Below are 24,192 nucleotides of genomic sequence, written 5' to 3' on the forward strand. Positions count from 1 at the left end.
ACAGTGATGAACGGGGGGTGAAAGGGAAAAACTGATTGTACCCCAGGTTCCAATGGAATCGGATGGGCTTCCCCCTTCCCTCTCTCACACCATCAGGGGCTCAGCTGAGACTTTCCAGCATCACGGTGCAAGGGAAACCGCTGAGCCTGATTTCTGAGAGGTTTGCACAACTGCAGCAAGAAGCCAAATCAAAAAGCCAATCTCTAAGCCTCCAAACTCCACGTCACCCTATCAGCTGGGAGCAAGAACTGCAACAGAATTACAAGCCATGCATATTTATTCTGCTGAATTGAGGGGGGATTTTCAGATTGTTTAAAGCAAATCGCAGCGAAACCACAGGCAAACCCCAACCAAAATAAATAAAGGCAGACCAGCTGTCTTGCATTTAACACACACACACACACCAACACCAACCACTCTTCTTTCTAAGTACATTGACTTGACTTTGTACCCTGGGGGTGGGAGGAAGAGGGACAGAAGGAGTTCACCCTCAGATCAAAAGCTACGGATTGCACATCTTGAATGTGATGTGGCTGCCAAACACATCTGAGAGATTAAATATAGCCAGGGAAATTGTATAGGTAGCTTAGCCCAGAGTATCCATTTGAAACTGCCTGCTTTGTTTTGTGGTCACAGAATCCACCCAGTCCTCTCCCTACCCAAAGTCAAATAACAACTTGTGAGGAGGCAAGTCATTTTTAGGCTAAAAATATGTGGCCTCACAAGTTGCTATTTGACTTGGGCAAAAGATGACTGGGCTGGGTAGTTTCCACAACCACAGAAACAGAAGGATGGCTTTGAAATTGGTACAGGGCACAACATGTAAGTGCCTCTATTTTTGTCAAGCGCAACCACAGCAGGTACAAGCAAACGTGTCTCCCATAAGATTTACTCTTTGGCATAGCTTTCCCTTATGCAAAGCATTATAAAGTCACAGTACTGTGCAGCAATGTCCTTAGACACTAGAGCATATGCAAGAGCAACCAGCTTTACTGTAGGATGATGTACTATTTCATTTTATAAAAGGAAGCTGTCTCTAGCTCTGTTATAACAAAGTGGTCCTGATAGCTCCCCTCTGCCTCTGGCTTGAAGCAGGAGCTTTTAGCTTTATTTCAAGGCTTAAACACTCGCACAAGTGTAAATTGCCCATGTCCAAAGTGTCTTTGCAGACTGACCCAGGAAAGCAGTGCCCCAGGGCATTATGAACAGGTTTCCAAACTATATAACTACTCTCCCTGCAGCTAGTTACAGCCGCATAGGTGTAAGGGGAGAAAAGGACCAAGTCTCAGAGCAGCTGGTAGTTACAGGAATCTTGACCTACAGAAAGCTCTTATTTGATCTGGGTAACTTATAACACAAGCTCTGTAAGAGCAGAGGCAAATGGACATCAGTACCTGCAGAAGGAGATTTTCATCATCCTGAAGCACCTGACTGCCAGTCCATGTCTTAGGTGAGGAGATCTTGCAAAAAAAATTATTGGCCCACACAACCCTAGCATAACAGGATTTAAGGAAATGGGAAAATATTTGCTTCCTCTGGCCTGGCTGCTAATTTTTAATATACTCTGGGAAGACAGAAAATGGATGACCAGCAATGAGGATGTAGGCATGGAAAGGCAGAGAAACCAGGAAAAATGGTCCCTACAGAAAAGATGAATTAATAGGAGATGGCTGCATAGGGAAGCAAGCAGAATGCAAAATGTCACAAAGGCACAGTAGTTATGAACCCTAACTGATACTTTTATCTTCATTTTCATGTATTGATCATATTTTCTTATGTTGTCTTTTCTTGTATCACCCCACACATGTACCAGATGCAGAGATGCAGAGTTTTAATTATCTGCTTGTATTATGTGTGCAAAGGTAAAGGTACTCTCACCTCCCACACAGTCTGCTCACACTCCACAGATAACCCAACCCAATTCAACCCAGGCAGACTCAACAGAGAAACCTGGCAAGAATGCCTGAGCCATGCAAGGCTACCACTAAAGCGTGCTGTGGGAACATTACACAGGGAGTCAGACAGGCAGCAGGGGAGGGCTGTAGATATGTCTGATGACTGAGTGACTTCAGGGAAGGTGAACAGCATTGCAACACACATGCACGCACAGACACACGCACATGCGCACACACACAGGCATGGCTCCTAAGAGCCTGTGGCCCTCTCTAGTACAATTGGGAACCACAGTTTTTTATACTGCATGCACTAAATCTAGGGTTATTAGCATCGATATATGAAACTAGCAGTGTGGCATTACTCAATGATATCTGTGATGTCAGGGAAGGCTAGAGTACTTTACTTAAGTCACTGGCAGCTGCATACATGGTCAGATTTCATTTTGTCTGTTCTGATGCGCGGTACCTGGGTCATGGCCAATGTCAGCTTTGGTGCCATTGTCAGTCATGTGACTGTTATTTCAATCATTCCTGAATTGTATAAGAATAGAAACAGTGCCAGTAGTTATCAGCCCTGGGCCATGACCATGAAGGAGGCCCACTATAGGTAAAGGAAAGGATTTGTGGTTATGACAGAGAACCTGCGGTCAAGGAGTATTAGTTTGTGATGACATCTGTGACATTGACTCAGAATGACTTGGCCAATATCCCCCAACCTTCTCATGCCTCTGTTTCTCATCTATAAAATCTGTGTATTAAAAAAGAGCAAGAGTTAGTTCAATGTCTTCAATTCTAGGTAAGAAATCTCCCCACAAGGGCAGGCTAAGGGGCTGTTCAGGTTACAGATAATTATTTTTATTTAATCCTAATGGAGAGGTGAACTGGAGTTAAAGACTAAAAGGACAAACCACTTGTCAATGGGAGCAAGGCCTAGGGGCAACATATGTATTTACAGTTAACAATAGCATAACATAGACGCAGCTCATCATTGTATACAGATGTTTTATTTCACCTCTCATCTCCAACCCTGTGCATAAAGTTATGCGTAAAATGTGTAAGAAATGCTTGTGGGCATTTCCCTCTCTTTTTCCATTCCACATGGGGGTAAACCTATGCCTCTCAGTTTGTGAAGAAAATATTTAGCACAACAGGGAATATATTAAATATTTTATTCCTTGGTAATCTCAAGATGTGTGTTCTTTTTACCAATGTAGGCAAGAAAGCATCCAAGCCTTTAAATAAAAAATGTTTCTTATTTATGTGAGAGTTAGCCAATAAAATGCAAGTAGTTAAGCAACTGCACTGCACATGGCATTCCCACAGTACAGACTTAAATATTGTTTTTAAGTAAATACTGACTTTCAGTGCAGACCTCCAAAGGACTTCTCCTGTGCTACGTCACAAAGACCTGTTGAAAGATAAGCGGATACCAGTCTTACTGCATCAAGGAACATATACTTTTATCTTCATTTTCATATATTGATCACATTTTCTTACGTTGTCTTTTCTTCTATCACCCCACACATGTACCAGATGCAGAGATGCAGCGAGTTCTAATTATCTGCTTGTATTATGTGTGCAAAGGTCAAATTAAATGTTTTAAGAAAACTTCCTGTCAACTCTACTTTCAGAAGAAAGACTATAGCTATAACACATAAGATCCCACATTCAGTTACCTCCCAGATCAGTGCTGGCAGTATTAAAATGATGCAATACCCATGTCTTGCATTCAACAGCATAACTAACTCTTTCCCAACTATACAACTGGTCCAATAAAAGGTATCACCCCATGTATTTGTTCTCATACACTCAAAAATTAAAGGCCACACTTAAACCTCAGGTGAGTTTTATTGGGATCTGGGGGTTTGTAAGAAATTTCAGACTAGCCACACACACTCTTCTTTGAATCTTCTGGGCCAAGAAATGTTTTTTCTAACTCAACCCCTGATCTTAAAGCTCATCTGAATTCATTCTTCCTATATCCACCTTATCTGTAATGAAGATGCTGCACCTAGAAGTTATTGTGAGCACCATTGTCAGCTAAAGAAAATTACCGTAATAGACTCCAGCTGACTTTCTCAAAGCACTGCCAGGGCAATGGCACCTACCAACAGAAAAACTGCAAGTTCTGGAAAAAAACAATGGGAGCAGAATGAACAAATAAGAAAGAACAGTTTTGTTTCTCTGTAATTCACCAAAGACTACATAATTACTGTTAAGGCTCTGATATGATTTCCATCCAAAACTATCAATCTGCCCCAGGCATTGTACTGTATTGGAGCTAAAACAAGCAAGTGAGCAAGGAAGATTCAACCACTGCTTGTCTGCTCTGTAGTCAATCCCCCACCATCTTGCTTTTCTGCTCTCTTTTCCTCCTCAGAGCGATCTTAAACATACACTACCTGGACTCACTTATTTTCCATTCAGTTAGTTTAAATGCAAGGGACCTTACTGTCCCTCGCACAGGGCACCAGTGACACCTATTGAAGTCAAAGGGAGTTACTTGTATCTCCTGGGGTTGCAAATCTCCCTTTTTCATTCTAAACTTGGCTTTGGTTCATCTGGATTTCGGTTTCATGCTATACAGTTCTCATACCTTTGGGGGGGGGCTTTCCCCATTTGGCTTTCATTAGGTGTCTGTTCATGTTAGCATTGCAAGGGATGGAATAACATTGCATTTCTTAGTAGGATTTCAGTTGGAGAACCTTCAAATGCAGTACTGCTTTGAGAAACGGCTGTTAAAAAAGGCAACATCTTCGTTTTGCCAGAATTCCTGAGCAAATTAACTCAGTTAACAGGTAAATTATCATTATTCCAATGACCATCCTTGCAAATGTAGTCAAAGCTAGAAGAGGCAAAAAGGGCTCTTCACACACATCACCAGTAATAAAGGCCCTGTAGCACAAATTGTACCCTGGGTGATACCCATGCTGTTCCACTGTCTTTTAATTATGTTCCCAGTGACAGCTGTGCAGCCCCATTGGGTTTGCACAAAATGAAACCTTGTAAATGGAATTCTGTTGATGATGCACCAGGTGGCATAGAAAGTAGCTTGCTCTCGCTCAGCTGGCTTGTTTCTGTGGGCTAGCCAAAGTAAAATCTTCTAGTCACTCAGATCAGCTGGCCTGATTGCTGTGCACATAGGGAGCAGACCTGATAACTGGTATTTCACAGCCCCTGTTCAAAGAGGAACTGCAATTTGAGGGGTAATGTCCTTGATTTAAGGTCTAACCATGATATAGTTATTTTTGCATGTAAGGATTGCTACAGGCTCTTTGTGTGACCATGTAAAAATGAACAACATGATAACTTAAGCAACTGACGTCACAAGTGTGCCCTTCTCTGTGCTACCTTAAAGTAGCCATGTTCTCTATGCACATGAATAAATGTATCTCCATACACATCAACAGTATTTCATTTTTATGAGTGAAAAAGATGCGAGTTTTGCACAAAATTCAGAAGATTGGCACATTTAGACTCTTGTGGGGTACTACAGGCACTCCTACATTTACTCCAGTGTAAAATGTCCATCTGCATGTCTAGGGACTGAAGACAGAAGCTGATGTTAGCTGTTCTAATGGTAGAAAAGGTAGCCTTTAAGTAACTTGGCAACCCCCGCTACTGTGCATTGCCCTTAGCTACAGTTGAGAAAGGTTTGAATGTCTGTGGCTAGGTCTGCCTCAGCAAAAGAGATCTACCCACAGCTGGAAAAAGCCACATTTAAATAGTAACCAAGGCCAGAATTTTTAGCTATTCAGGTGCCTTAAAATAACAGAATAGCAGATCCATTCAGGGCAATTCCGGGAATCCAGAAGTGGTTTTAGATGTCTTCTAAATCTCACAGTGAGGCAGCTCGATGCCCAGGCACAGGCTCCTTTCATCTACCTTCTGGGGTGGAATGTCCCAAGGGAAGACGTTAAAAAATGACTGGTTGCTGTCTGAAATAAGATCCATGGGATCTCAGATGCAAATTGTCTGCACCTTTCATTCATTCCCTTGACAAGATCTTATTTATGGAAACTGACTTTAGGCAGGGTGAAACCATATGCACGAACTGATGCAGTTAGTGGACCTGGCAGGCAAAGAGCTGTATTTGGAGCTAAAAAGGGATGATCTAGAGAATAGGTAGAAGGGGGAACAAAATAGGACTGAAAGCACTCACCAAAGTCATACAAAAGGGAACCCTGAAAACATAAGGAAACCTTCCTAAGAGGGCTCTGGGTGGAAGAGAAAAGAGCTCTTGTATATATAGTCAGATTGTGTTATGCACTAATTCTATAGTCAACTTTAAGGATCTTGCTCTACCAGTAGGACTCCACAGTTATAGATTCATAGATGTTAGAGGCGGAAGAAACCTCAGTAGGTCATTGAGTCTGACCCCCTACCCTGGGCATGAAAGAGCACTGGGGTCAGATGACCCCCACTAGGTGCTTGTCCAGTCTCCTCTTGAAGACCCCCAAGGTAAGGGAGAGCACCACCTGCCTTGGAAGCCCATTCCAGATTCTGGCAACCCTTACTGTGAAGAAGTTCTTTCTAATGTCCAACCTAAATCTGCTCTCTGTCAATTTGTAGACATTATTTCTAGTAACTCTGGGGGGGTGCCCTAGTAAATAGAGCATCTCCTATTCCCTGCTGCCCTCCCCTGATGAATTTATAGGCAACCACAAGATCACCTCTCAGCCTTCTCCTGCGAAGGCTGAAGAGATCTGGGGCCCTCAGTCTCTCCTCATAGGGCCTTGCAGGCAGGCCTTTGACCATACGAGAGGCCTCCTCTGGACCCTCTCAAGATCTCCACATCCTTCTTGAAGTGCGGAGCCCAAAACTGGTCACAGTACTCCAACTGTGGCGTGACCAGTGCCACATAGAGGGGAAGCATCACCTCCCTGGACCTGTTCATCATGCATCTGCTAATGCATGATACAATGCAGTTAGCTGGTTGATCACTTCATCACATTGACGACTCATGTTCATCTTGGAGTCAACTGTGACTCCAAGATCTCTTTCCACTGCTGTGCTGCTGAGAAGGTCCTCCCCCAGCCTGTAAGTGTGTTGGTGGTTCTTTTTGCCCAGGTGCAGCACTTTGCACCTGTCTTTTTTGACCTTTGTTGAACTGCATCCTATTTCGTTCTGCCCATTTCCCAACCTGTCCAGATCTGCCTGGATCCATTTCCTATCCTCTGCTGTGTTAATTTTGCCCCATAATTTGGTATCATCTGTGAACTTGGACATGGTGCTCTCCATGCCCTCGTCCAAGTCACTGACAAAGACCTTGAATAGCACCAGTCCAAGAACCGAGTCTTGTGGGACTCCACATCTTTCCAGGTTGACATCAACCCATCCACCACCACTCTCTGGGTGTGACCCCTAAGCCAATTTGCCACCCACCTGACCATGTACTCATCTACATCACAGCCTGTCAGTTTATTTACAAGAATAGAATGAGATACCATATCGAAAGCCTTCTTAAAGTCTACATAGATAACATCTACCTCGACTCCTGCATCTAAGCATTTTGGGACCCGGTCATAAAAAGAAACAAGGTTAGTCAATGAATCCGTGCCGATTTCCTTTCAGCCTTATTTCTCCTGCTGGGCTCCCACAAATGTGATCCTTAATGATTTTTTCCAGAGTTTTCACAAGGATAGAGGTGAGACTAACTGGCCTATAGTTTCTCGGTTCCTTCCTCCTCCCCTTCTTGAAAATAGGGACCACATTGGCCCTTTTCCAGTCCTCTGGGACCTGACTGGAGCACCATGAGTGCTCGAACAGCCGTGCCAGCAGCTCTGCTATGACACTGGCCAATTCCTTCAGTACCGTTGGATGAAGTTCATCTGGACCTGCTGATTTGAACACAACTAGCCCCTCCAAGTGCCCCTTTACTAAGTCTGCACTAACAGTTGGTGGACTGGTGTCCCTCCTGTCTCCGTCTATGATCCAATTGGAAGATTGGTCTTAGTCTGTATCTAGGAATACAGATGCAAATAACTCATTGAAGAGTAATATCATGAGGACCAAGAACATTAAGATCTTAATACTGCAAAAAGGCCATATTCAAATATGAAGTTTCTTCTGGGAAATTTGATGCTCTCCCAAGAGACCTATGAGTGTACAGACATTCTGGATTTTTCTCCCAGAACAAAAATGGCTGCTACAAGAGAAACTCCTCCCCCCGCAGAAACAACCAGGGATAAATCATAGCCAAGAGACTTTCTCCTGGGAGAGTAAATGTCTGTACATGTTCTCTTTTCAGAGAAGCCACGACACAACCTTACAGCATCCTAAGGTGCTTTGCCCACCCTGTGGCTGTGCATTATCAGCATTTCAAGCTGTCTGCTGTTTAGGCCTCTCCAGGTAAGTTTTTCTACCAGGAAAACAAACCCTGGAGAATTCTCTCATATCATATGAAATGTGTACAAAGTATGCATAAGTTCACTGTCTGCTGCTAGTCCTCAGTGAAAATTGCTACAAGATAAACCGTGGTTACGTTTGCATGCTCTGTTCTCATTTATACCAAGAATACAAAGGGAGCTCAACAAGACTGATTAGAAGCTGAACAGGCCAATGGGTCAAAGGCCTGTTTGGGTTTCCCATTGAGATGGCTATATTACTGGAACTGTAGCTAAAGGTGAAAAGTGCCTAGAAGAGCTGGGCTTGAGCTTTAACAGGAAAGGAAATAGAATTGCAGAAGGTCCCTGTGACCCAAATAGGTACTGTCTATGAATACTGGCAAAGGCAAGAGTAAGAGGGAAAGGATAAGCAAGAAAGAGAAGATATTGAGCAATGGGGTAATCAGACAGACTAAGGGAAGATGCACAAGTGGCACAAGTGGCACCCAGTTTTAATTATCTAAGTTACCCAGTGGTACTGCACCCCACATAACAGCCTGATAGTGGGTACACACCCAAGTGCCTCATGCCACCTACCGTTTCACCCTCCATGACTCCCTGTGGCCCTAGTATGCATGTTGGCAACTACTTAGTACTGCCCCAAGTGGATCCAACTCCTTTTACTTTCTGTTGCAATTAACGTCACTATGGATGGATAGAGGTGTTGTGTAAACACCCCAAATTGTAAGTGTCCAAAAAACTCAACTAGCAACTGTTTGACACTGCTCTGAGTCAGGGGATGCCCACCTTGTTCCATCTGCCCACGATGGGGGGAGATACAAGAGGCCTAGGTTCTAGGCTGATCTTCCCCTTAGGAGATTTGAACACTAATTTCATGCACTACGAGGCAGTATCCTAGCCACAGGTCAGGCAGGACTGAAAGCACCTTCCTGTTAATGCAAGGCCACTAGGTAGCCAAGAGGGAAAGGACCTCTATGACAGGAGGCAATCAAGTTGGAAAGAGTTTGACTCTATGACTCTGGCAGGTGGTGCTGCCCTAAGATGTTGTAGAGGAGCAGGAGCAGATGGGGGAGGAGGGGAAGTGAAGTGGTTCAGATGCATTCCTCTCCCCTACTTCACTTGACCACACTGTGGGAGAAGCATTTGGAGACTTTTTTTAAGTCCCCAAACAAGTAGGAATCCCTTCCTCCCTTCCCTTCCACGCTAAATGGTATGCCCCTTACCCCTCACCTGTCCACCACTGCTGCTGTCTCTTGGTGCCTAGTGACAGAGAGGGAGGCCCCAGAGACACTCTTGCCTGCTCCAGTCTGACTCCCTGTGGGGTCAGGCTCAGTCAGGGACAGGGACAGCAGTGGGATGGGGCCTTCCCCCACCCTGGCTGGTTCCCCTGGTGCTTCTTGCCACCCCAAGAGCAAGAAGAAAAATGGAAACCCTCCTGCTACTACTGCTGATTCTAGCTGAGCCTGGATCCATGTGTAGCCCAGCTGTAGCAGGGCAAGAGCTGTTTGTAGCCACCTGGCTCATCTGGGGACAACAGCAGCAGCAGCAGCAGGTTGGGGAGAGGGAAATGGGAGGGGTAGACAAGGGGTGGGGTGGGGGGAAAGATTCTTACCTGCTTAAGGATCTTTAGAAAAAGCCCCTGGATGCTGCTCCTGCCATGAGGTTAGCCTGCCCTGGTGCCTGGCAGGGGGACCGTGGGAGCTGGGGGACAGCCCTCCTGCCATTACAGTGCAGGTTGCTGGTTCTGCACCACCACGCCTTCTGAAATTCTAGATCCGCCCATAGGGAGGAGAGAGCCCGTACTTCTAATGTTTGTGCATTTTGCATTGCAGACTGTGGAAACAGCCTTGGGGCAGAAACCAGGGTTCTTCACAATGCTCCAGTTGCTTAAAACTCCCTCTGAACTAAATACCTGCACTTAAAAAGCTTTTTAGTGACAGTGCTCATTCCAAGTCTTCATGCAGGAAAGGCCTCTTTAAAGACTTGGCCACCCAGAATCCCTAACATAAAGGGCTATGTATGTACCTGCGTTTGGGGAGAGGAAAAAAACCATAGTGCTCACAGTCAGGTCTGTCCCACAGTATGGTGGCTGAGGTGCTTTACCATGATGTAGGAGCTTTAGGTTCAAATTCCCTAAGGTTTGGTGGGGGAAGGGAAACCTAGGTCTCCTGTATACTGTCCTAGTGCTCTAACCACTAAACAATTTATGTTGGAAGGAGGAAGATCCTTATGCTGCTCCCTAAAGAGACGTTTATCTGTCAAGTCTGAAGTCATGCTCAGATACGTATACAGTCAGGGGAAGTATAATTCCAAGTAAACGGAGATGCCTTACTGCAGGTTAAAATTTCCAATTGGAATGAATGGAGAGCACTGTGCCATCTGTGTAACTGAGGATCTGTCTCTGGGGACATCTCAGTACTGCTCATTGAAATGAACCGGAGACCTTTGTGGTTCTGTAGGATTAAATAGACTGGGGGCATACAAGCTGTGTCCTCACTTCCCATGGAGAGTACAGGAGAACTACACATCTACACAGGCAGGTAAATTAGAAGGCTGCCCTGACTAGTCAGATTGTAGTCCCTGCTGGCAGCCATACATTAGATATCTAGTGGGTGAAAGGGTACTGACCCTTAAGAGTTTCTAGGACACTAGCACAAATAAAGCTTTCTATTCTGCTGCTGATTATTGGAAGCTGTGTGGTATGTAGATTGTTTGCTGTATAACAGAGTATATAAAGAATATACAAGAATGGGGTGAAGAATAAAAAGCTGCAGAATACTCCTGTCAGCTGACCTGGGACAAGACTGGTAAAGTCACACGTTACTAGATGAAGGAATAAAATTTTATTTTTAATGGAATTTTATTTAAAATAGGTTTTCCCCAATATATTGGTCACCAACTAAGGATGGCAATTAGGGAAACTTCTCTAGATGCACTGATTTACAGTTCCACTTTTTATGACATCTTAGAGTAATACCTCAGCTTTACCTCCATTACAAGTCAAAATGTCAGTTGTTTGAACACTTTTATACCTCATATAAAATCAAATAAAATAAAGACCAAAGAATATAGCAACTGATACCTTGCTTCCTCTCACTCAGAAATAAATAGACCTCAGTAGACTGAACAGGTTTGTAATGTTGTTAAACAGATAATATAATGGAATAGACATCTATAGATAAGTCATCAAAATCCTATGTGTTCTCATAGCTGTGTTACAAAGGTCTAGCAGAGGATTTGGGTCCCAAGCTTGTCAATTTATTTAATAATTTAATTCAAAACATTTTGAATTACAATATGAATGTGAGCAGATGGTATTTAATTAATTTTGAAACCCAGCAAACACAAAACTGAAAGCAACCTATTTCCCTCTTAAACTCTGATACCAAGATATTGGCTAGTTCAGATACTGTATTGTTGGTACTAAATCAAGAGAATTCCACTTTTCTAAACTTAATTAAGCAATCTATTTACCCAGTGTTGCTAACATCTATGCCATGTACAAACAGACTTACTTCTCAGTACCTTCTCCAAACGCTTCCCTTCTTCAAATTTGATTTCCATCAAGGTTCCAGATATGTTGCTATAATCTCAATTTTTTTTTTACTAATAGGCTAAGTGCTGCTGCCACTATGTATTAGGGAACACAAAGGGATTACTGTATATTGTGGATTAGCAGGTAATAGATGGCACCTGAAATTCTCAATATATCTGGCTCAGGCATAAAATAACCGAGTATAGGGTTGTCCCTTGATGAAGAGAAAGCCTTTGAATAGGTTGAATGCTACTATTTAAAAGGATGTTTGATGGCATGTTAACAGAAAAAAAAAGCAGTTAGGAAATTAATGGGATCATCTAATGGACCCAGTCCAACAATACTCTTCTGAGTGTATGAAAGTTTAAGCATGTGATATTTCAGAGTGGAAGGTCTCAGAACTTAGGGGTAGCATCAAACAACACTCCAGGCTTGATAGCATGTTCCAATAGGGGTAACAATACACTCTGGATAAAGATGGAACAAGAATTTACTCCTGCCATAAAGTTAATATATATATATTTATATATATATATATATATATTTTAGCAAATTAGATGCAACCAGTTCTCAAGGCTTCCTATTAACAGATTGTCTTACTTATAAAATCCAGGACTAAAGGAGAAGCTGATCTGTCTTTCCCCATGAACAATAAGATACCCTCCATGCTTCCCTCTAAAAGACCCTTAACTCCTTTGTATTAGAAACGGAGGAAGCTGTCCTGTAAAGAAAATTAAAGTTAACTAATAATTACAGTTAACAGTTAATTAAAGGGGACAAAATAATGAATGTGGAGCCTTTCAGAAAATATTCAGTAAGTCATGTACTGATATTTCAGTCACTATAGTTAAAACACTTTAGGCCTGTAAGCACCTAATCATTTTTATCAGGATGTGGCTGTAGTACATCAGTTTACTCACTGCTAAGTAGTTTGGTTTATATCATTGAATTAGTTTACCCTTCTAAGCACTGAATCAGGTAAAGCGTTTAAGCACAGCATGTGGGTATGCAGGTGCTTCACTGAATTGAGACCCCCTTCTTACGAAGGTATTTTCTACTGTGGGCAATTTAGCCATATAGAAAAAGTGACAAGACCATGTTTTCTGGGATAAGGAAAAGTCCAAACAAAATCCAATCTTTAACCCACCACAGGTCACAGCTCTTTCTGTAGAATATAGGTGTCCTCCAACCCCTTGACTGTCAGGTTTCATGTCATCTTTGAAGAGCCAGCACTTGATGTAACAGAGTCTAATTAATTTTCACTGTCTCCTCCATCTCATTCAGAAGGTGAAAAGGAAACTTACAGTGAATGGAGACTAGCGAGAAAAAACCCTGGCTGCCCCAGAGTTGGCATGAAGATTGTACACCAACTTGACTCCTATCCCTAGCAGGGAGAATCTGTTTAGGTCTATGTGGTTGAAATGTTCCTTTGACTTTTTATATGTAAAATTTTTCGAATCAAATAGTTTCCAGGATACACAAAACAGTGATAAGAACCAAGCTAATGATAATAATGGTTAATAGATTGTAATAAGTGATACTGAACTTGTGATTTGATTCTGGTGAATAACAGCACTGAAGTGTGATTTATTAAATAAAACATTGGATCTTCATTAGAGTGTGTGTAACAGGGAGCCTAAGGCTCCTGTTACTTTGAGAGAGAGACTGCAGCAGCTAGAGTCCAGGCAGCTAAACAGGCCAGCAGTAGGAAAGGAGGCAGAAAGGAAACACTGCTGCATAAGCAATAAATTCCCCTTTGCCTTGCTGGGTAACACCTGCAGCCAGGCATGAAAACACTGCCCAGAATGGGCTGGTGGCAAAAGAATAGGCAATTAGGAACCAAAGGCTAGGAGTGCCTAATGCAGCGCTACCTGCCCTGCAGTAGTGCAATAAAACAGAGCTCTGCTTTAGGCAGTAAAGATGCTGCTAAACCAACAGGTGTAAGCTGTCTTGGAGGCCAGCCATCAGGCCCTGATGAGAAATCCCTACAGGCAACTGGGGGAAGTTATTTGACCAAAAAAGGGCAAGGCCTGGGGTGGCATATAAATCCAGTGCCTGACCCAGGACATGCATCCTGACCCTGGAGACTGCAAAGAAAGGAGCTCTAGAATAGAAGAGATGCAGAGGAGCGCCCAATGGACACTTGGGCTATCTTAGGCTGGGGAGGCAGAATGCTACTGACTTAAAGGAAAATATGACTCAAGGGAGGTTATATGGATCAGCTGAGGCATCGCTGTTTGGGTTAAGGACCTGTGAGGAATTTGTGTTATAGCCAAAGAGACTTATTCTTGTGTTACAGTTGTAGCTGGCAGGTTGGATTGGGATTAGCAGGAGGTCCCAGAGAGGCACATGAGGCTTGAGCCTGCTGGGGGCAGGGAGCAAGCTGTAGTATAGCCTGAGAGGACAAGAATTGAGTCAGGGGCCAAGTAAATGAGAGAGAGACATGGAAATAGGGCCAGGGATCCAGTATCTGAGAGAGGCAGAAACAGGACCAAGGGCTCAATGCCTGAAAGAGTCAGAGCCAGGGTTAGAGACCCATAGCCTAAGAGGGGCAGAGGCTAAGGCCAGGGGGCCCAGCAGCCCAGGAGGGGCAGAGATTGCTTAGGACACCGAAGCCTGCCAAAGTATGAGACTAGGTGCCTACTGAATTGATTGAGAACATCTGCAAGGTATAGGCATGACTGTAGGGGAGGTTGGGAACCATGAATAGCCCAAAAGGGAAGACGTGCCCTAGGGGCATGACAGGTCAGGAAGGCCAACATAGAGTGAGGAGTGGATTGGGACCAGTAGGGACTGGGAGGAACCTGCTGGTGGGAGGACAAAGTGGAGCTCACTCTAGGCCCCTTGGGCAGTTTCCCTTTTCACAAGTAATTAAGAACATCAAGGCAAGGCAGGAAAGGAGGGAGGGAGGGAGGGAACCAACCCTAGAGACAAGCTGGGCAGGAGCTGTGCACCCACCAGGGTGCGTTGTAGCTGCACCTGTGGACATGGTCCTGTTAAAGTGTGTCCTCCTATTTTATTTAATCAGCTTCTCCTAAAATAGTCTGCCTCTCATAAAACATTTTCTCAACCTACAAACAAGCATTTTAATACTTTTATTTTACACACAGCTGGCCCATACCTGCCTGTCTTTTGAATAGTCGAAAGAGTTTCAGTTTCTTGAACATGTTAATTTCTTACAGAGAAGGTAAAGTGGCACACACAGAGCTTGGTCAAGCTTTTCCAGCCTGGATTTTTTTTTCTTTGGTTTTGGTTTTTTTTTTTTTTATTTAAGACTTTCTATTAGTGCTTCATATGGGAACAGACATCAGAACATACAAGTAACAGTGCATAATGGCTCTACTGATACACAGCTCAATGTTGAAACTGCCCAACCAAGACACCCCTCTGTCCTCTGCTTTTTCCTATGCGCTGCTTCCAAAACTGATGCACTTTGGATGCATTTTCCCTCAAAACACTTGTATAGAAGCTCTGCTGTCATTCACTTGTCATTCACAGGCTTGGACTGGTTCTACGATTTATGTATAGACGAGCCAGTGTACCCTCTGCCACCTTTACAAAGGGTCCTCTGCTGTGGGGCCAAAAGGTGAATTAATTTAGGAACAACAGAAAAGTCTAGATGCCTTAAACAGTGGGTTAATAAGCCCAACCCATTCAGATACTAGGATGGTCTTCTGAATTGGCCTGTACACTTTACTTTTTCATGGCTTCCCAGGTATTTATTGCATTATATACCAGCAAACTTTTCAAGCTGTGGGCCAGAACCATCTAGCTCCAGTGGTGTTGCCTCAGCAGCAAGTGGGGTTTGCCTGCACCTGTAATAGGGCCAGGCAGCTGGGAGCTGTTTCAGCACTAGTGCTGCTTTTCCCAGCACCCTACTTCTTCCCCTCCACCCTGCCCCATTCCTTGGCTGGGACACAAGCCCAGCTTCCAGCCAAAGGGAAGCTGCACTGGAGTTGTGCAGCTGGGAACTGCTTCCAGGATGCTGTTGCTGCAGTATGGGCACAGCTTCCAGTCAGTGAGGACCTGCAGTGCAGGTGCAGGGGGTGGGAAGAAGCAGTGGCCATGTGGGTGCAGCTTCTAGCTGCCCAGCCCTAGCAGGAGCACAGGCAGAAGCAAAGCCTTCCAGTTTCATGAGCCAGATCCAGTTGCTTTACAAACCAGATCTAGCCTGTGGGCTGTATGTTGCTGATCTCTGTTACACACAGTTGCAGGGTTGCAAATCTTTTTGCCTATTTGCTCCACTACCTTGGTGAATGTTTTTGTGTTCTTGACCAGATTGCAGCTGTAAAGGGATGTTAGGGTGACAATAATCCAAATTATTGGGGAGCACTGGATCTGCACCTAGAACAAGGCTTTAACTTGTGTCTCAGCAAAAAGCTGCTGACCACAAGGCAAAATGGTATATTAAAATAAACTTGCAGATGCTTAGGCAAGTAGTTTCTTTAACAAAGGGAATAGTATGCAGGATAAAATAAATCACTGGGCAAAAGGAAACAGGATGCGAACCAGCTATCATTCAGTGATAAGACAGAGGCCAGACCTTGAAGGGGCTGCTGGAGTCAGCAGAAAACTAGAAAGAACCAGTAGTTGACCAAGCTCATAGCCTTACGCATGCGCTCTTAGCAAAAGGCATGTAAATGAAGGAAATGCATGGGTAATCCTATGCTAATGAAGCAAACAGTAAACAGAGGCAGAGCTTGAGATAGAACTGAGACGGGCACATCCTTCTATTAGCTGATCCCACGCTGTTTTGGTGGTACGCCTGGTGTCAGACACAATGGGACTTCATGTGACCTCTGGGGAGGCCCTTGATCACTTTGGGGAAGGCCTCAAAACTCTCCTGCCATGACTTTGGATGGATCTTCAGTGGAGGGGTCTGCCATTGAGGGTACCTTCAGAGTTGTCGTGTCCCTCAGCGGGTGTACATGGGGCTCCACCTTCCCTACACCCTGTCCATATGCCAGACCTTTGTGCCCCTTTCTCTTTCATTGGTTCTGCTTTTTTTTGTTTGGACACTGGGGCCTCTGGATGTTGCACTCTCAGGGATGTCTCTCTAGTAACCTGGTGATTCAGGTTGGCTCCATATGCTACCATTGTCCCTTAGCATTGCCTGTATCCCCCTGCCAGAACCTCAAGAACAACAGACGACCGAGTAACCAATGGGCACCTATGCCAAAGTAAGGAAAAAGGAAAGAGAAGAAGGAAAAGAAAGGAACCGCTCCAGAAAACTGGAGACACAGGCAAAAGATAATAAAAAAAGGAAAAGACTGAAGAAGGAGAGGGGTTGCTGTGATAGACAGCCCTTCTTCCCCCTGAACTCTAACCTGAGCCCAGTGTATCTCCCTGACACGGTTCCGCATCCTCGCCCCAACTGGGGTCTTCTTTGGCTCCTCTCTGAGCTGCCTCTGGTCCTGCACACCCGTTCAGCCTGCAGCCAATGCAGGCTGCTGCCACCAACACCTGCCTCCACGTCAGATCTCATTGATTCTGCCAGTGCTGGGTGCTACTGGTGTGCGGGATGCTTGCAGCCTCTCCTGCTCCTGGCATCCCTGCTTGCTCGCTCTCAGAGCTGGCTTTTATTTCTGCTGGGCGGCATCTCCCACTGACATCACTCAGCTCCAGCTGTAGATAAGTGCAGCTAATAAACCATGCGGGCGTTTCCTCCCGCTGTGTTCCTTCTGGCCCTCGGCATCCTAGAACAGGTAAGTTTTTCTCTTTTCCAGGGTTTTTCCTTTGGGGTTGGGTTACCCCTGTCCCAGGTTCCCCCGCGGGTGGGGCTCCTTGCTCCCCCATCCTTGTACCCCTGGGACAGAGGAGAAATGGGTGGAACCCAAGGAGAGACATGGGTGCAATGAATGTTAATATGTATGAACCAAGGCGTATAAATGTGGGAAAAATCTGTTGTTCAGGGCTGCTCCCCTGGTTTCATGGGCTGTGTGTCGGTGAGGGAGCTCACCCAAAGCTGTCTCCATTCTGAATAAAGCTGTTGCGAGCAATGTGTGCTGGTGTTTGCTCCCTGCTTGCTCTGGCTAATGAGTAACAGGATCCATGAGCAATTGAATAGTCGTCTCCCTAGTCATTGGGTGCCACATGGAGTCGGGGTCTAACAAGGGATACATCCCACTTTCCTGGATAGCCCCCAGAGTACAGCTTGCTCATCTTTTAAAAATGAGCAAACACTATAATCTGAGCTGCCAAAGGCCACATGAACAGAAGCTTCAGATAGAAAAAGCTGCATGATTTTCACCCATTTGCTGTATGGTTCACAGAACAGTTTCACATCACATAATGTTGGCGGTTGTAGTAGCAACTTGAGCCATCTTAGGAAAAGAGCCCTTCCATTACCATTTTGATAGCTGTTACATTTGGAGCATGATCTTCCAAACCTTCAACTCCTGGGAAGTCAATAGATGCTCCACTCAAGAAGACCCTAATAGTAAAATTAGAGATATGCTCCTTAGGGCTGTGCAAAGCTCACAGATCAAAGGAGTTTCAGCAAACCCCTTATTTCCTGTTCATGCAAACCCCAAATCTCTATGTGGGACAGGATTGATACTAACCAGCTCTGACAAATCTCTTGAAAGCAGTGAGTTTTGTCAATCACAGAACCCTAAAAATAAAACCACTGGGTCTGTTTTTTCCACAAAGTGCTTATTGTTGTCGCAGAAAGTTATACAGTGCCTACTGCTGTGGTACCTGTATGCCTTCCACTTTTATCTCAGTGCCTGCATTTGCCCAGTCACATTTTGTAACCATTTGGGGCTCCATCCAGTAATCTCTATTCATGCAAAGCCCTGCAGGGGTAATCTTATTTGAGACTCTCTTAGTGGGAGTTTGAATTAAATGCAGGCTTGTGTTCCAAATTATTGTTCTGTATCAGTTTCCCCTTGTTATGCCTGGTCCTTTCCTAAATAACTTCTCCCAAGGACAGAAAGGATCTCTTCATTGCTCTTTCTCACGCATACTTTTCCTTCCCCACATCTGTGCAGGACCCAAGCAGAAAGCGGCTACTGTCATTCCACTGGGGCTTGTGGCTGACCTGTGCACTCCACGACCCCCAGAGCCAGTCAGACTGGGTGAGAAACCAAGGGCCAGTGCCCTAATGTCAACCAGCATGTGGCAGCAGGTACTGCATGTTCTGCTTTTAGCTGCTGGAGGGCTAAACAATGTGCATCCCCACTTACTTCCAAAGACATTCTGCTTTGCATCTGCCCTGTACAGACAGAATGCCTCCAGCTACTTCCAGTCACCTGTTGTAGCCCAGAGATCAATGTCAAAAATCCACAGACGGATCTGCACCCATCCTAGTTCTGCAGGGAGGAACAGAGATGCATTTACATAGGTATTTCTGGAGAAAGCAGAACATACTGGGTGCCGGCACTGATTATGATTTTCATGGTATTTCACATGCAAATAGAACTTGGTATACAGTGGGGAACATGCTTTATTTGAACTGTATGTACTCACATTTTATTGTTCATTTTAAAGTCATTCCCCATTTTATAGCCTTCATGAAAAATGAGGGAGGTCTTCTAAGGGAAATGGATAACTCTGCATTGGAAGGAAACAGGCACATTGTGTGGGCAAGTGTGAAGTCTGCAATGCTGCCCATGCTGTCTGGGTTCTGTGGCCACTTTCATGAAGAGTAAAATGTACTTAAAAAAATTATTAGAAGAAACTAAACCTCAACAAGATCCTTCACTCCCCCAGCTGCAGCTGTGTCTAATCATTTTCATAGCGTACCAAGATGTGTGAAATCGCTGTTTAATTTTATAAGTGTGATTTTCACCATGAAAGGCGGAGACCTAAAGGCTCCTGTCTCTTCAGTGCGAGTGCAGCTGCCAGCACACTCTCATGACATGGAGTCCCCCCAGTAACCTCACTTAATGGGGGTTTTTAGTGAAAACTCTTTAAAAAATTGTTTTGTTCTTTTCCTTTGATATAGACACTCAAGGATTTCTTTTTTTTATGCAGGAAAGACAGACTTATATGATGTTGAGCAGGCGGTGTTCCCTTCATGAATTTCCAGTCATAATTACTATTGCAGCCTCATCAACACTCAGTTAAATAATAGATGTACAGGACTTCCCAGATGTCACTCAGCAGCACCACAGGGATGCTTGGTAGAGGCACAGACACAGTGAACAGAGAACTCTGACCCAAGGATCCCATCCTGCTGGCTGTCTACCAAGTTGTATGTGCATGCAAAATACCTTGAACCCTCTGACCCTCACTCAGCAAAAAGCTTAAGCACATGCCTACATTTAAACACACAAGTGCTCATATTGACAACAGTGGGATTGCTTATGGAAAATGCTTTGCTAATTGGTGCCAGGGTGCTCAGCCCTGATCGAATCCCAAATGCACCAATTCCTGTCTCTTGAATTGTAAGAAAATCTTCAGGCATTTGGGAGATTGGATAAATTACAATGCCACTTATGTCCAATAGAAGGAGATACAAACAACCCTTTTCTTTCATTACTTTACTGTAAACTCTTTGGGGCAGTCACTGTCATTTATTAGAGAGGCTTGTACACTGATGAGCAATGAGGCCCTGACCAGATGAGCCATCTCAGCATGACTCCAATTTCCATAGCCAGAGTTAGACAGAGCATATCCTTAGCTTGCAGGCACTTACCAAATTACACATGCCCAGGGAAGGCCAAATCCTGCTCTGATGGAAATTAGTGGGAGTTTCATCACTGGTAGCAATTTATTCCATGCTAAACTGCAGCAGCTGCTTAACAGCTTAGAGAAACAATACACAGTGGTTTAAGGCGGGTAGTGAAGCATGTTGTATCAGTAAATTGCAGGGGGGATTTTAGGAAGCAGAATGCAACTTGGAGTATGGCCACAACACTACAACTAACAGTCCCTTTGTGAAAAATACCACAAGCTCTTTAACATCTATTGTTGAGGACCCCCCATTTTACGTGTTCCCCTGAAAATGACATTGCCACCTATCTGCAAATGGGGTATTTGTTCATTAGCAATTGCAAGGGTGGATCCTAAACCCACTGAAATCAATGGAAAGAGTCCCATTAATTTTGGGTCAGTGTTTCAAAAAGAAGAAAATAGTGCTCCAAAACACTTCTAGCATTATCTGGGTTATTCCTTGCCAGTCTTCTAGTCATATATCAACAAGATACAAAGCTGTTGAACTTGTGACATCTTACAAGGCTGCCCCTTTAGGTGGCCAGTCTATTGCTTAATGAAAGGGGATAGGAAAAACAGACTCACCTACCACAGCGGTGCATGGGGTCACTTCTCTTTCATCCCTGATTGACTGAGAGGTGTAATGGTAGGTGTTAGTGAAAAGGTGCTAACTACGACACATTGTGTAGACGAAATGAGGGGCATGTGTGCACGACACTTTAAAGCAGGCTAAATGCTTTTGCACTGCTTTAATGGTCTAGGTGTTTGCATGCGTTGGCGGTGTATTGCACATTAATTACAGCCACTATAGCAAATTCAGTGGCATAATGCACCTTAAATGACTTGGGACACAGCCCCTACAGCCATGGAGTGAAGCATCGGGCTTCCATGCAGCTCAGGGGCTCTACAGGAAGCCCTGCAGGCAGCCTGACAGGATCCCAAAAAGACAGGCTTCACCCAAGAAAAGCGGTGAGCCTGGTCTTTTTTTTTTCCCCCTGGAGCCTGCCTCAGCTGCATAGGGACTCTCTGTGGCTGCGGTATCCCCCGGGACCGCCTGAGCTGGGTGCCTGTGGACAGGTGCTGCCAGGGGGGGGCACCACTGTCACGGGGAGAAGCACCAGCCCCTCCCTGTAACCCAGGGACCACTCCTTCCACTGACAGCCTGCCCTTACCCTGAGCATGTGCCCAGGAGTGCAGGCTGGGGCGGGAGCCGCCCTACCCCCATCCCTGTACCCCCCACCAAACGAGCTGCTTGCGGCTCTGTCCCATGCCCTGCCCCAGCTGGGCAGCACCTATTGGTGCCCCTTCACTTCAGCACCCAGGGCAGTTCAGAGATGATACTGCATGTCCACATGACAAATTTCTGCTGACAGAGCTACCTTGTTTGCCCCAGGTGCCAAACTTCATTGCTATGGCACTGATCAAGACAGACACCCTGCCTTTAACACCTGCATAGAAGAAGATTAGACTTGAACTGAACCAGTTTAGCATACACTGAGGCATGCCCTGCCTTGCCTACCACTGTCCCCAAATCTTGGCATAACAGAGCAAGTACGGTTCAGTGCTGTGTTATAGGCAGAGTCTTTAGGCAGAATATAGAAGCAAAATGAATGTTTTATAAGCCAAGATGAAAGGAGGGAGTACTTCAAAGGCTACAAGGCATTAATTTTCCCTTTCATTGTGGTTTTCCATCCCCCTTGTTTTAATATGATGGATCCTGTGATAACAACAGGCAGTGGCTCTGACTGACGTGCACATACAGAATAAAGGAGAACAGGAAATTGGATACTAAGCTTTACACTGAATTTCACCAGATTCTGGAGTCACCAGAAAGAAACCGTCTGTCAGATTGCTAATGCCTTCACAGTCCCCACAGCCGCAGCCCGGCAGTCGTGTGTTCAATTTCCTGCCATCAGCTGTTAAGTCTATTGAACAGCCAAAGAGGAGGAATATGAAGTGTAACTGATTTAGAGATTTATATGAATGAAATACCAGCTCTGTCTACACTAAGCAATTGAACTGTTGTGAAAAAAAGAGTTTTCAACAGGGTGCCCTGACCTGGTACTGACAGAGGTTGAAATGCTAGCGTAGATAGGGCACCACCATTTTCAATAGTGACTCAGGGGACCTTTCTAACCAAGAGCTTGATTTCCCAGTGTAGAAAAGTCTTCCATGCATGGGGGAATGGGTTAAGAGCCAGGAGGGTGGACTGGGTTTGTTGCAACATTATGTAAAGCATGGGAGAGATTCTCAATGTTTCCTTTTCTACCATCCAGTTTCTTGAAACAAGAGAACCACCTCAGGGAAGGGGCAAATGTTTGAAATTTCTTCTTTCCCCTTCCCTCTCCATGCCCCCAGCTGCTTTCTATTCTGGGCTCACTGTGCTACCTTCATGTTATCACACAGGCTTAATTACCTTTAATCTACTGCCTTTGATACCCTTCATGGGAGGCTGCTTTGCCTATCAGAAAGGCTAGGAATAAGGTCCCTCTTTCACAGCTTAAGAGAAGGAAAGCCTTTGAAGAATGGGCATGTATCAGACATGACTTGCTAATACACAGTTAATATAGGACAGTGGAGACAGTACAACAGGGGTAGGCAAGAGACCTGTTTTCTACTCCAAACACACTGTTCCAAACACTGCCTGTGTACAGAGTCAATTGCTTCTCTGTGCCTCACTTTTCTTATCTGTGAAATAGTGGATAATATCAGGGACCTTGCTATGGAAACGGCTTTGAGACATGCAGAACAGGAGTACCATACAAAAGTGAGATATTTTCCTACCCTCACTCTAGGTTTGCTTATTACTGAGATGAGTTAAAGTCCTAGATTCAAATGCCTCTGACATTTCTGGTGGGGGAAAGAGAGTTTCAGAATTTGAACCTGGAGTCAGACTTTACTGTTAGTGCCTCTCTCTTCAACAGGCCAAAACAAAAAGCCTAAATCAACACCCCCACAAACTCTGAAGGATTTCACATCCAGATGTTAATTTTGCAGCCTGAGTACAAGTGATTACTTGTACTCACTGCTGTACTGCTTCAAATGAAAAGCCCTCGGCCTTTAGATGGCATTGTATCCTCAAAGCATTTCATACATCATAATCTTCATAACTTCTTTGCATTCCATCAATGAGGAAAGTGAGGCACAGAGAGATTGAAGTATTGATTTCCATTGGTGCTGAGCACCCATAATTCCTGTTGGCTTCAATGAGTAATCTTCAAAACCATTAAGGATCAAGTCCTGTGTTTCTCAAGTTGCATACTTTAAAATGGAGACACCCAACAACAAAATACAATTAAAAAACTATCACTGATTTGCCTAGAGCTACACAGGAAGTCAACAGCAGATACAGGGAAAAGAACTCAGGAGCTCTATCTCTAGACTAGACACCCAAGAATTAGGGTTGGACGAGCTTGTTTAGACATAGTAGGCTTTTATACATGTACCTTTTGTCTGCTCTGATGTGCCGGAAATTCAGCACATCAGAGCAGACTCATTTAATAGAGTCTGCAGAGCATGCAAACTGATGTGCCCGGTGCTGTGTCACATGCATTTATATAAGCGGCAAAATGCATGTCAGCACGCAGAAAATGGCAGCCATGCGCTTAAGAACTGAAACACCTTCGATGCATTTTAGTTCAAAAGTGTACTGCTGCCATTTTCTCAGCACTGTCACACGTGTTCATAGTTTGTAAGGCTAGAAGGGACCTCAGAAGATTGTCAGGTCCAGCCCCCTGCACCAAACAGGAAAGACAAC

The sequence above is a fragment of the Crocodylus porosus genome, unplaced genomic scaffold (assembly GCF_001723895.1).
Source record: "Crocodylus porosus isolate Cpor-Errol unplaced genomic scaffold, CroPor_comp1, whole genome shotgun sequence".
NCBI classification, from domain to species: Eukaryota; Metazoa; Chordata; order Crocodylia; family Crocodylidae; genus Crocodylus; species Crocodylus porosus.